The sequence below is a fragment of the Clytia hemisphaerica genome, unplaced genomic scaffold, assembly GCF_902728285.1.
Source record: "Clytia hemisphaerica strain Z4C2 unplaced genomic scaffold, Clytia hemisphaerica genome assembly, whole genome shotgun sequence".
Lineage (NCBI taxonomy): Eukaryota > Metazoa > Cnidaria > Hydrozoa > Leptothecata > Clytiidae > Clytia > Clytia hemisphaerica.
Genome location: NW_027103289.1, coordinates 785,132 through 797,305, shown reverse-complemented (window position 1 = coordinate 797,305; position 12,174 = coordinate 785,132). Strand labels below are relative to the sequence as shown.

General features: G+C 35.3%; 1 protein-coding gene and 1 long non-coding RNA gene across 2 annotated transcripts in view; both read left to right on the top strand.

Moving 5' to 3' along the window:
* The first annotated feature begins 1,939 nt into the window (after positions 1 to 1,939).
* On the top strand, positions 1,940 to 4,539 carry LOC136809059 (uncharacterized). Its single transcript, XR_010846945.1, has 3 exons — positions 1,940 to 3,336; positions 3,678 to 4,095; positions 4,296 to 4,539. It is a non-coding gene; the product is annotated as an uncharacterized lncRNA (long non-coding RNA).
* Positions 4,540 to 8,082: 3,543 nt separating this feature from the next.
* Positions 8,083 to 12,174, top strand: part of LOC136809800 (chromosome partition protein Smc-like) — an 8,258-nt gene continuing 4,166 nt past the window's right edge. Inside the window, exon 1 of the mRNA XM_067066358.1 lies at positions 8,083 to 8,266. The gene's annotated coding sequence lies outside the window, so the exon portion shown is untranslated. The remainder of the gene's footprint in view (positions 8,267 to 12,174) is intronic.

The following is a 12,174-nucleotide window of genomic DNA, read 5'->3' as shown; positions in this document are numbered from 1 at the left end:
CGGCGTTTATGCATCAGCCTTTTTACGACAAACAATTGGTCAAATCTTCTAAATACTCTAAGAATGATTAAACTCAAGTATTATTAAGAAAGTGCCAAAATTGAGGGTGAAATATTCTTAACGTAGGTCTTGTCTGACCAAGCGATAACACCATCAAAATGGTTAAAAATTTTCAACTATGTCACCAGAAGTCAGACAAATGGTAGCCCACTGTGATCTTGCACTTGGGACCCGCTAGTTCGAGTCGGGTTCGGGTCAACTTCAAAATTTTTCGCCAGGTTTTGATATTTTATGATTTTTGGGGTGTAGATTCCAAAAAAGGGGTCCGAAGTCCGGAAAAGTTGAAGAACGGCGCTACGGGGGTTGTCGCGGTTGTCGGCACCTGTACAATACTTTATCAGACCCTTTTAATCTATGTCAGGTGTATAAAATGCAGACTCAAAACTTTTTTATTTTTTTTTGTTTATTTCAGTCTCGTTGTTTTTCTAAATGCTAGAAAAACCAAAGTCCAACCTCAGAATTGGTTTCCAGATTCCAGATTTTCAGAATGATAAGAATGAAATCTTTTTAGAGTTTTAATGTGGGTCATGAGGTAGGCCAAGGGTAGGCCATATGGCCCGGGCCAGAGAGGTGGGCCAGGTTTTCTACTTACCCTCGAAAAACCGAGAGTTAGAACATTTTTAATTTCAAATGCAAGGAATTAACCATAACATCTTAATACGTATTATTAGCGATCCAAAAAAAATCTGCAATCTGATTGGCTAAAAAGAGTAGAATTTATCTTCTATTTTAATTGTAAAAAATATAAATTGACGAAAAGATGTTGTTGCATTGTAGCGGCAATCTGACGTCACTTTGCTACAAAAGTGCCCTGCGCTTTTTTTCCAACACAACACTGGTTATCAGATCTTTGCTCGTACAAAATGGAAATATTTCACTCGTTTCGGATTTTTTCCGCCTAAAGGCTCAGAAAAGATTATGCGGAAAAATTTCGGAACTCATAGAATATTTCTCATATTGTACTCGCAACTATCCGAAAACTATTACATTTAGAATTGAACCTGAAGAAGTCGAACCTTGATACTGAGATTGCCAACAAGAACCAGGTCGTTGAACCAAGGACACTTGTATAGCGTAGCTGGACTGAGCACACAAGCTAATTTCCCTCGCGCTTTTTGAATATGTGTGTCGTAGGGAATCCACGAACCCCGGGCAGCGGTTGGTCAGCGGACATTATTTTGAGTTTCGAATTTTGGGCTATAACTCTTTATAAAGACATCAAACGGCCCCATAATGAGGGTTTGGAGTTAGCTTTAGGTCTGAGCTTTGTGTTTCACTAAAGATAACTGATAAAACCTGATCTATACTCAGGTTATTAATGAAAAAGTTCCAAAAAAATGAGCAGGGGTAGGTTGTAGCAAATATGAAATTGTAAGCAAGCAGAGTTATTTCAAGGTCAACCAAATATTTTGAAATGTTCTTTAGAAATAAAATAACACTTTTCAAAAGAAAAAAGTGGAAAAAAATAGCCTAAACTTGCCTAAACTTTAATCAAAGTACCACAATTTTATAGAAAATTCACTCTTAGTCAATCAAGAACCCGTACTTTGCACGGACTTTTTGTTATTGTTTCGAGGAAAAGCGCGCTGCGAGAATGGAGAAGAATATGAAAGCAAAATGGCGATTTTGTGCTAAGACTGGGAGCTCTCTTTGTTAAAGTTTAAAATTCAACACATTTATTCTACTTTTTAGTAACGTCAGAAAATATAATAATTATGGAACAACATAGAAAAGAATTACTGAAAACATGCAGATTGTGTAGGATGAAAATCAAAAAATCCAAACACTACCATACGTTTCACTCTTGTCTTGAAGAGAAAGACAAAATATTTGCTTTGTTTGGTCATGATGTTGAAAAAGATGATATTGATCAACATCCTCCATTTATTTGTGGGAAATGTTTTGTAAAGCTGAAGCCTGTCAATCCAGACCATAAACAAAGAAACTATGCTCTTCAAAATATTGCACCATTTAAAGGACACAATGATAATGATACGTCTTGCTGCAGACATTGTAAACTTCATCGTCTACCTGAATTTAAATTCATGATGATAAAAATAGAGATTGTTACTGTATTCAATTTTGAATTCATTTCGACAGTTGCAACTGAAAATGGTTATACAGCTATAATCAACAAGAAAACCGACGGTGACGATGCTGATGTTGAAACTCTAATTTTAACCTGGGAGGAACTGAGTCCTGATGGGAGTATGAATTCTCACAAACGAATTGTGGTGGACCAAATTTTCAGTTGGAAATTTTTTATGTGGAACAAAGTGATCCACAAAGAGACCTCAAATTTTGTTGCATCACTTCCATGTAAGTTGAATCCAGGAAACATTGAACAATTTTTGAAAGACATCAAAACCTGCAAGACTTGCAGAGGAAACAAAGATTTTCAGAGCCTGTTAACCTGCCGTATGGAAGGTATCAATTGGGCCAGTGCTCTTCTACACAATGATGATAAACTAAATAGACCTTTTCGCCTTTGCGTCCGCCATATTAAATTGTATGCAAAAAAAATGGTGGCGAATTTGCCGTGGTGAAATTCCCTTAGAAAGTATGCAAAACATATGCAAAAAGAAAGTATAAATTAAAAACTTACATGCATAATTGGCATTATATTAAAGTGTAATCTTGTAGAAGAAAGATTAAATTTGCTTCTCTTGAAAACTAAAAACAATTATATTCACTCATCTCTTAGAACAAGCACTTCAAAAGACCATAACATTAGACAGAAACTCAAACTGAAAAATCACCCACGAAGGTAAAAAACAATCCTTATTCGGCTGACGGCAAATTATTCTCCTGGGGATAGAGCCGCCAAATGATCAAATCAAAACATTGAGAAAGTGTGACGTCATAATTACTGCTTTCAGTTTGCGTGTTTTGAAAGTTTAATGTGTGTACTCCGTCTTCGTGGAATTTTTTTATGGCATGAAAACAGAATATGCAATGTCTTTAAGAACAAATTCCTAAAAGGCTTTTGTTGTTCTGTAAATATTTCCTTTTGGATTAAGAAATTCCATCTTTTATTGTTCTAATGATTATAATATTTATTTATAAGATGCTTTGTTGTCTTTTTAATCTTTGTGTAAACTTGCATATGTTTTGCATACTTTCTAAGGGAATTTCACCACGGCAATTCGGCCACCTAAATTTTTGCATACAATTCAATATGGCGGACGCAAAGGCGAAAAGGTCTATGCAATCAATATTGATCAATGGACAATAAGGTCCAAGAAATGTGATATGGTGCTATCTATAAAGTTTCAGGTAGGTAAAACAAACCACTTTTTGCATTTATTGTTAATAATTTTCTTCAAACACCAAAAGTTATTGCATAGAGATACACCGGCATAAAAAGGTTGGTTGTTTTGGCTGGCAATGTAATGGTAAATGAATTTCTAGCTCACACACTTTGTCACACTGTCTGCGTTTTTAACAGTATATATAAATCACTTTATTTATTAAATCAATGAAAAAATTTCTCAGCTTTCTGATTTTTTAATACGAAATTGGCAACGATAACTTGAAATTTTAAGGATAACTTGATAAGTAAGTCGATACAACAGATGACAGGTCAAAGTAAAGTAAAGTTTACAATTTCATTTTAGCCAATTCGATGTGACTCGTGTAACCTGTACCGTAAAACCCTTTTAAAAATATCATCACGACAGAAAAATGTATTATCAAGTGCTGTCAAAAAGACACGTCCATTATCATCATGCAACAAGAGACAACTGCGAAAAAGGCTGTTTGAAAACAAATCTCAAATTAGAGAGTTACAAAAACAAAAGAGAAAATTGGAGAAACAAGTTGCAAGATCAGTCAAACGAGATGGTATCCAACTTGAGAAAAGCACTCACAAATTAGTGTCCCGGCTTTCTAAAACTTGTCCATTTCCAAAGGACTCAGTTATGTATTTACTTTGGGAGCAACAGCGAAAGGCTTGTAGGTTGTCCAAAATGAAATCAATGCGTTGGCATCCTATCATCATTCGCTGGTGTCTTGGAATCTACCTCAAGTCTCCAGGTACAATTTTTGCATAATGAAAGTTACCATGCGTCTCCTCCAAAAGCAGGGGCAGTTTTTTTGCAGATTTAAACAAGGTCAAAATATTTTTTTTCTGGGGGGGGGACAGACTCAGGAGGAAACTATGGCTGATTCTAAAATTTAATTCAATCGAACCTGCTTGATGCTAAATCAATTACATTATTTTTTTTATTTTTCAGGTGCCTATGACCATATACGGGATACTGGCTTCTTAAAGCTCCCCCATCGGACCACGCTCAACCAGTACACCAATTTTACTGATATTGGAACCGGTTATAACCCAGACGTCATCAAGCGACTGTATGACGATTACAAACTTGATGATATGCCTGAAGGCCACAGAATCTGCACTCTTCTTTTTGACGAAATGAAAATTTTTTAATTCTAATTTTAATAATAATAATTTTAATTTTTTTAATTCCTTTTTGGGCCAAAATTTACTGGATCTTATAAAGATAGCGTTTGGAGTTTTCCTTTATATCTGAATGTGTAAGAATTTTTAATCTTTAATCTGTACACGAATGAAGATAAATTTGGATAAAGGGAAAAAGATTTCTTTTGTAAAATAATTATCTATACTAAAAATAACAATACTAAAAATAACAAAATTTCTCTTCAATGTGAAGAAAACCAAACTATTACTAAAAATGGGCACATGCATAGCTCAAAATAGCTCAAAACACTGAAGATAAGATCCCGGGGGGGGTACTACCCTTGTCGACCGACGGGGGTGCTCCGCTGAGGTTCGAAAAATGGACCCTACGTGGGACTCGAAATTTGCGAAAAAAGTGACCCTGAATGGGACTGAAATTCCAAAATTTTCTACTTTTTCCCCAAATTTTCCAAAAATAGGCACCCTACGAGGGAGTGATTTTTCTATTTTGGTGTTTTTGCGACCCTACCTGGGACTCGAGGAGGTTAAAAAAGGTACCCTGACCAGCGGAGCATCCCCGTAACCCATTTTGCCCTAGTACCCCCCCCGGGGATAAGATAAACAAAAGAAATAAGGCATTCCTGCCTCACTAACCTCAAGAAGCTTGAATGAAAAGAACACAAAGGCCCAATGATTGCAAGGCAAAAATTGTCAAAAGTTTCAGACAAAACATTCATGAAAGTTTTAAAATAACGTTTTACAATCTAGAATAAAAAATTTATATACAGTTAAGTGCTCATAAAACAAAATCTATCTTTTAGTGTTTTTGGGTGCTTTGCCCTTTTTTAAACGTTTTCGAGGAGAGCCCATAACCACACTGTTGGTGTTTTTCACTTTCCTTTTAGTTTTTAAACCCTTTCTCATTGCTGGTTCTGCTTTTTCGGCTACTTCCTCCCCTTTCTTAAACATTTTGTTTTTCTGGATTTCAAGCCAGTTTTTGACAAAGCAATTTGCCCGGATGTTTACCCATTTGTTATATACCATGTTTTTTAATTTTGCGATCAACATTTCATTTCGTATTTGGGTAGATAGGTTGCTCCACATATCATTAAGAACTGGGTTGCCATGAAATCTATCCAGCAGCACCTTCCTGACATCCTGTCCACAATATCGAATTAAATAATTTTTATTTAATGCTATTCGTGCAATCTGTTCCATAAGTTTAACAAAACAATAAAACTCATTGCTTACTTTGTGTAAACCACCGCGATTAACGATTTCAACCCAATGTTGGGTATATTCTAGGAGTGAAGCGCCATCGACAATTTCTGGATCTTTACTCCCAAGTAAATTTAAAAATGTTAGTGCTGCTTCACCTTCTGCATTGCGTTTTTTTGAAAATCGCTGTTTCAAAGAGAAAACCACATATCCTGCAACATATCGTAATGTGGACTCTTCTTCTCTAGAAAGTCTAAGAGTGTTTATGTCAAAAGCCACGGGCTGTTCTGCGGGTGTGCAAAAAGATATACTTTTAACGAAAAATTTCTCCAAAATATATTGGTAAAGATGAATTGAAGGTATATATTTGAAAGAGGGCACTATGGCTTGTATTAATTCTGTCCATTCATCAACATATTCTTTTTTTGTGGAGGTTCGATAATATGATGATAGCAATTGTTCTTTGTTGGAAACTATAACCTTGTTATCACGAATAAAAACAAGGAATTTGTCAGCAATTGATTCTGCAATATTGGAAAAATTATCTGTCTCATGTTGTTCCAATAACTCCTTTGCAATTTGAACTGCTTCTAGACCGGGATTCCTCAAATTCATAATGGAATCACTCTGGATTGCCTGTAAAGCTTCCATTATGTATTGTTTTGCCAGCTTCTTAAATTCTGAAAATAGAAAGTATAATTCTGTTTTAGACTTTTCTGATCTTCAACACAATTTTTTTGCTCCCATCCACTAAATTTCTAAATTTTTATTTTGTGTTTAATGATTTTTTGTTCATAAGGGTATGCAAAACATAAAAAAATCACTCCTTTTCTCTATCAGTATTTTTACGATGACCCTTCTATTTTCATTGGAAGTAATCAAGTAAAAAAATTCATTTCTACCCTGATGTGCTGAATTGAGTTCCATGATATTTATTAGGATATATGATATTACGAAAGCCCATATCCGCGAAACTAAACACAGCGGAATGTTATAATTAAATTTAATCTTTTGCATAATTTAATCCGAGTAAAGTAAATAATCGGGTAGAATTTTTCCTCAAAGTGGTCAGCTTTCATGTAGGAGGGTTTTCATATAAAGCCTAAATTTTTTTAATTTTCCTTTTAAAAAGAAATTATACATGAATTTCTGATGAAAATTACTTTAATCCTACATGAAAGCTACCCACACAGTTAACTCTCTGCATATTAAATTTTTGTTATTGTTAAACTTCACTTATCACTATTTAGAACTTACCATTTGTCTCTTTTTCCTTGTTCTTGCATGGTTGAGCAAACAACTTTGATACTGCATTGTCCACTGAAAGAAAGAAGAAAGGCAATTCTAAAAAATTATCTTTAGACCTTCTGCTAATGCCAAGAAAATGTTGTGGTTTGGAAACAAACCCACCATACATTGGGATTTCAAGAAAAAATTACCAGTATTTCGTACCCTTGGAAGCCCTACTCAACCTATAATGAAGCTTGCGGCCTTGAAAATTCTTACTGCAAGAGAGATTCCATTCAAATTACAACTTTCTCCCTTTAGCATACAACATAAGACAAGTAACCAATGAAATTTAGTCATTAAAAAAATTAAACATACCATTTGGTTCAATTTTGCATAGTAAAATGTGTGATTCGTAGACCTTCTTTCGCTTATATGGTTTGTAACATTTTTCACAAACAAATTGTGCTTGTACGGCTGGTTGTGATGAAGGAGCTGGTTTTCTTGCCTTTGGTTTACTTTTTTTACATAATAAGATATGTGAATCGTAAACTGTTTTACGTTTATATTGTTTTTGGCATTTTTTACAAATGAATATAGCTGGTGTGACGACTGGTTGTGTAGATGATGAAGTAGATCTAGATTTAGATCTGGTCTGAATTCTGTTGTTACTCTTATATGAGTTTGAGTTGTTAGCAGTGTCAGTGATTTGCTGTACTCCATCTTCGTTTACAGAGGTCACTAATGGAATGCTTTCAGCTACTTGGTCATCAAAATCATCATCAATATAATCTTCTTCTATCAAATTTTCATGAACATTGCTTTCTTGCTCATTCTCGTGTTCAACATTTATGTCTTCGTCAAAATCTATCTCTTCAAGTAACAATTTATCTAACTCGTGATCGTCCTCCATTTTGTTTACAAATTCTGATTCCGTGCAATGTGCGACTACTACAAGAAGGTTTTCTCAATGAAAATCGTAAAATTTACTTTTTACAAGCTACTCTCTGATTGGCCGAAATATTATGTTTACTTTTCTCTGATTGGTCAAAGTAACACAATACGCTATTGAGATGACGACAGACATGGTTCAAAGGAAATAAATTTGTGCTCAGTCCAGCTACGCTATACAAGTGTCCTTGGTTGAACGGAGACAAACGGAAGTGAACAATAAACAGAATGATCTCAACAAAGCTGACAAGGACTATCAAGATGCAAAAAATGATAGGGAGCAAGCTAGTAGAACACAAAGAGATACTAATATAGGTGTGGGTATAGGAGCTGGAGTGCTCACTTTGATTTCCTTTGGTGCAGCCGCACCTATAGCAGCAGGTAGTTACCTTTTTTGATTTATATAACCTTTTGAAAATTAATCAGATAGTTTAAGAAAATTCTGTTCTTTTAGTTTGGAAAACTTCTGAAGTTGGATAAGAATGAGAATTTTTAATTCAAATTTGGCTAAAAAATGACAAATGTTTCTTGAATCCGGTTGATCTTTAACTTTTAAAAGGCCAAAAATATGCTGAAAATTTTTCACGATTTCCAAGTTTTATATATTCTCAAATTTTTTAACGTTGTTTGGGAGCATAAATTTTCGTGAATTACTACATTAACTATCGTGAAAAGGCCAGAGTTTGCGATACGATTTATCGTACGTGCGACCCTTAAGTCTTTTTTCCAAGCTTCCAAAAATGTACACCAAGGAGAAAAGCTTTTAAATATAATTAAGACTACCTAAAGTGTATATATTTTCGCGGGTACTAGATTTTCGTGTAGTTTTTAGGCAAAATCTCGTGAAATTTAGTACTGTTTATATTTTTCAAAAACACCAAATTGCTAAATTGAATACTCTCGGGTTTATATAATAGCGAACAACGTTTCTTGGAAAATTTGCGATTCGTGAAAATTTAGTACCCGCACTTAAAGACCATGGAAGTTGTAGGGATTTGGGGTTGATTGGAGGAATGCGATCAGGCTTTGTTTGTAACGACTGTTCAAACTGAAACAAAAATTGAATATTTCTAAATTTTATGAAATGAAAATTTGACAAAATCCAAATATAGGACTTAAGTTTGCACAAGTTTGGAAAAATTCACAAAAAGTTGGGACAAGCTGGAGATTTACAAGCTCTTATTTGATTTGGTTGGTCGTTAAGATGTAATAAAAGAATCTTATTACTTTTTCTAGAGAACGCGTCATCTCTATCACTTTAAATGACCAATTAGTGAAGTATCTTGTAAAAACTCCAAGGCATCTCAAAAAATTGATTGATAAATTAATTTGATAATTGAAATACGGAGAAATTGACTCCTTGGAAATTGGCTAAGTTGACAAATCAAACTTAGGAAAAAATTGAAAATCATTTAGAAAAATTGAATGAAAAATAAAAATTGTTCTTACCAGATAGCCTAGGGTAAATGTTATTTAATAAAGCATTCATGGATCTTGACAATGTAAGTAAGAAATCAAAATCAAAGTATCAACAATCAACCAAAAAATTGAAAATCAAATTCATGTCTCAAAGTTCTTTCAACGCTCTCTTGTTAACAACCAAGTTCATTCTGATTAAAAATTTGAGTGAGTGACGAGAGAAAATGCTGTGACATAGTTGAAGTAGAAACAAGTCCCTAAGGGGCGCGTAAAGTAATTACAAAAATTAATTAGTCCAGATTTTTCGTGACGTCAAGGCAGAGGAGTTTTCTCATTGGAACTAAGGATGAATCCTTACACTCCCCCCAGCAAAACAATTCATTGAATTTTGTAGAGTTTATGCATTAAATCAATCTCATCAACATGATGAATAACAACAATACTTCGTACAGCACGAAAGGTAACTCGATCCTTCTTTTCATTGGCATTTCGATATCGAATGTAACATTTTCGAACTTTACCATCACGACCAGTTTCAATGGAATCGATCATACCAAATTGATAGCTGGATGACAAATTTGATTCGTGTTTAGTGAAGAGTACAACGTCTCCTTACATTGTTTACGAGCCATGTTTCAAACCAGGCGTCGAATATTGCTTTGTTCTGATCCAGTATTCGATCCTTGAAGACGATGTTGAACGAGCCAGTAGAACTTCGATCATTGTTTCGACCAAGACGTAGTCGATTGGGAGTTAGTAGATCGATGCTTTCGAAGTCTCCTTTTATCCCTCTAATTGCCATTGGTAGATCGTTGATGTTGTTAGAGATTTGAGCAGCAAGTGTTTCGAGTTGCATCAGTGATAACTTTTGGTTTGTGAACTGAGTTTCCATTGATCGACGAATCTCTCGGATCTGTCTTTCAACACGTCCGTTCATGTTGTGTCCCCCAACAGGACATACTTTAAGCTCGACAGCATAGTTGATGAATAGTTTCCACTGGGTGTCTATGAAATCGAAGTGCAGGCCTTCACATCCTTTGAGTAGTTGACTGCCTTCATCAGTAAGGATGTGCTTTGGATATCCAACCTCACATGACAATCTGATAAATGCTTGAATGAATGCCGTTGAGCTGTAGTCATCCGTGACCTTGATTGATACAGTTGTTGTTGTTGCACAGCAGAAGACGACCATCCATACCTTGATGCTTTTACGTTTTTGTTGTGGTGAATAGGCAAGGAATGGTCCACATATGTCGAGTTGGGCGGAGTAGAAGAATGCGGGTGCTATCATCAGGTTGTGCGGTGAGATTGGTCCCATTTCAATGTCGATGGTTTTTTTCATCAATTACCTGCATCGTTCGCATGATGTACGTACTGATTTGACCAAGCTTCTTCCATGTATGATATAATTTGCTATATCTCATGAATGAATCGATCAATTGCTTTGAAACTTTCAAGATAGATTGTTGATCATCATTGGCAAAAACATTTTGCGAAAAATTATTTTGGGGGGTTTACCTGGGGCAAAATAGGGAAAATTTGGGTATTTTCACTGAATTTTGACACTTTATAAGACTGGGACCTACCAAAACAACTTTTAATGAGGCACAAACTTTGTGTTATGATAAAATTTGATGCGATACACCAGAAAAATTTCTTGTCAACTGTATTTAGTTTCATTTTTGACGCTTCAGGGGGTAAAAATGCCCATTTTATTGAATTTTTACATAATCTGAGCAATTTTCACTACTTATCTCCGGGTATCTCCCCTAAAATATCTTCGAAAATAGTTTTAACTTAATCTTTGTGTAATATACTCTGGAAAATTACAATTCTGACTTGAAACTATCACATTCAGAGTGCAACTGGACAAACCAGAGGGTAAAACTGTCCGTTTTAGTGGATTTTTATCAATTTTTTTTTATTTTTGGGCCCATTTGACTCATAAAAAAGTCTTAAGGTGTACGAAATTTGATTTTTAACTACTGGAGACATTGATACTTTCTGATAGATAGGAAAGCAATCTGTGGTTTTCATTATCTGTCATTATTAGTGTCAAATCAGGGGGTAAATATGCCAACTTCTAGCTCGCAGTTGCCTGAGTTTGGATGTTTTTCTTTAGAAGTTTCCTCAGGATGAACACCAGCTCTAACAAACTTTTGCACAGGGTTTGATTGGAGCATTCTTTGTTGATCAATTGGTAGGTTCTTTACATATTCGACATAACCAAGTGATTGAAGTTTGGATTCCGATTTGATTATGTCATCCTTGTCCTGCTGATTCTTTGCAAGACGTTTGACTTGTTGATTGTACACACGTAGAGCAATGTTTCGATTTGGTGCAAGTGCAGTCTCGGGATTTTGGAGTAATGGTAATGTAGCAGTTGTTATGCACTCGTTGACGTTGACCTTCACAGAACGATTGATTAGGTCCTGCTCCACTTCTTCTCTGATACTCATTGTGTCTCCAGTACTGTGTTCTTTGCAGGTGGTACAATTTCGACATTTGACACATCTGAAGCTGATTTCACTACCAGTTGATTCCACTTGAATGAATAGGTTGTAGTCTTGTTTGATGTCCTCATTACCTAATAGTCGGATGTCTGGATTGACGTTGTATCCTTGGCGATAGATCTTCAGTTGGCTCTTGTGGCTTGATTGGAAGGAATGGAATGCATGGACTCTTCCAAATACTTCACTACTTCTGAACTTTGACTATGTTTGCCGGATTTGCGTTGTGCACCTGGATATAAACATTGGTAGCATAGACCCTTTGATCGTACTTTTTGGAATCTTTCCAGTGGTGACATCTCGACGAATTTCGGGCAGGCAAAATATTGTACGATTTTGGTGTTGCTTGGACCATTGGTT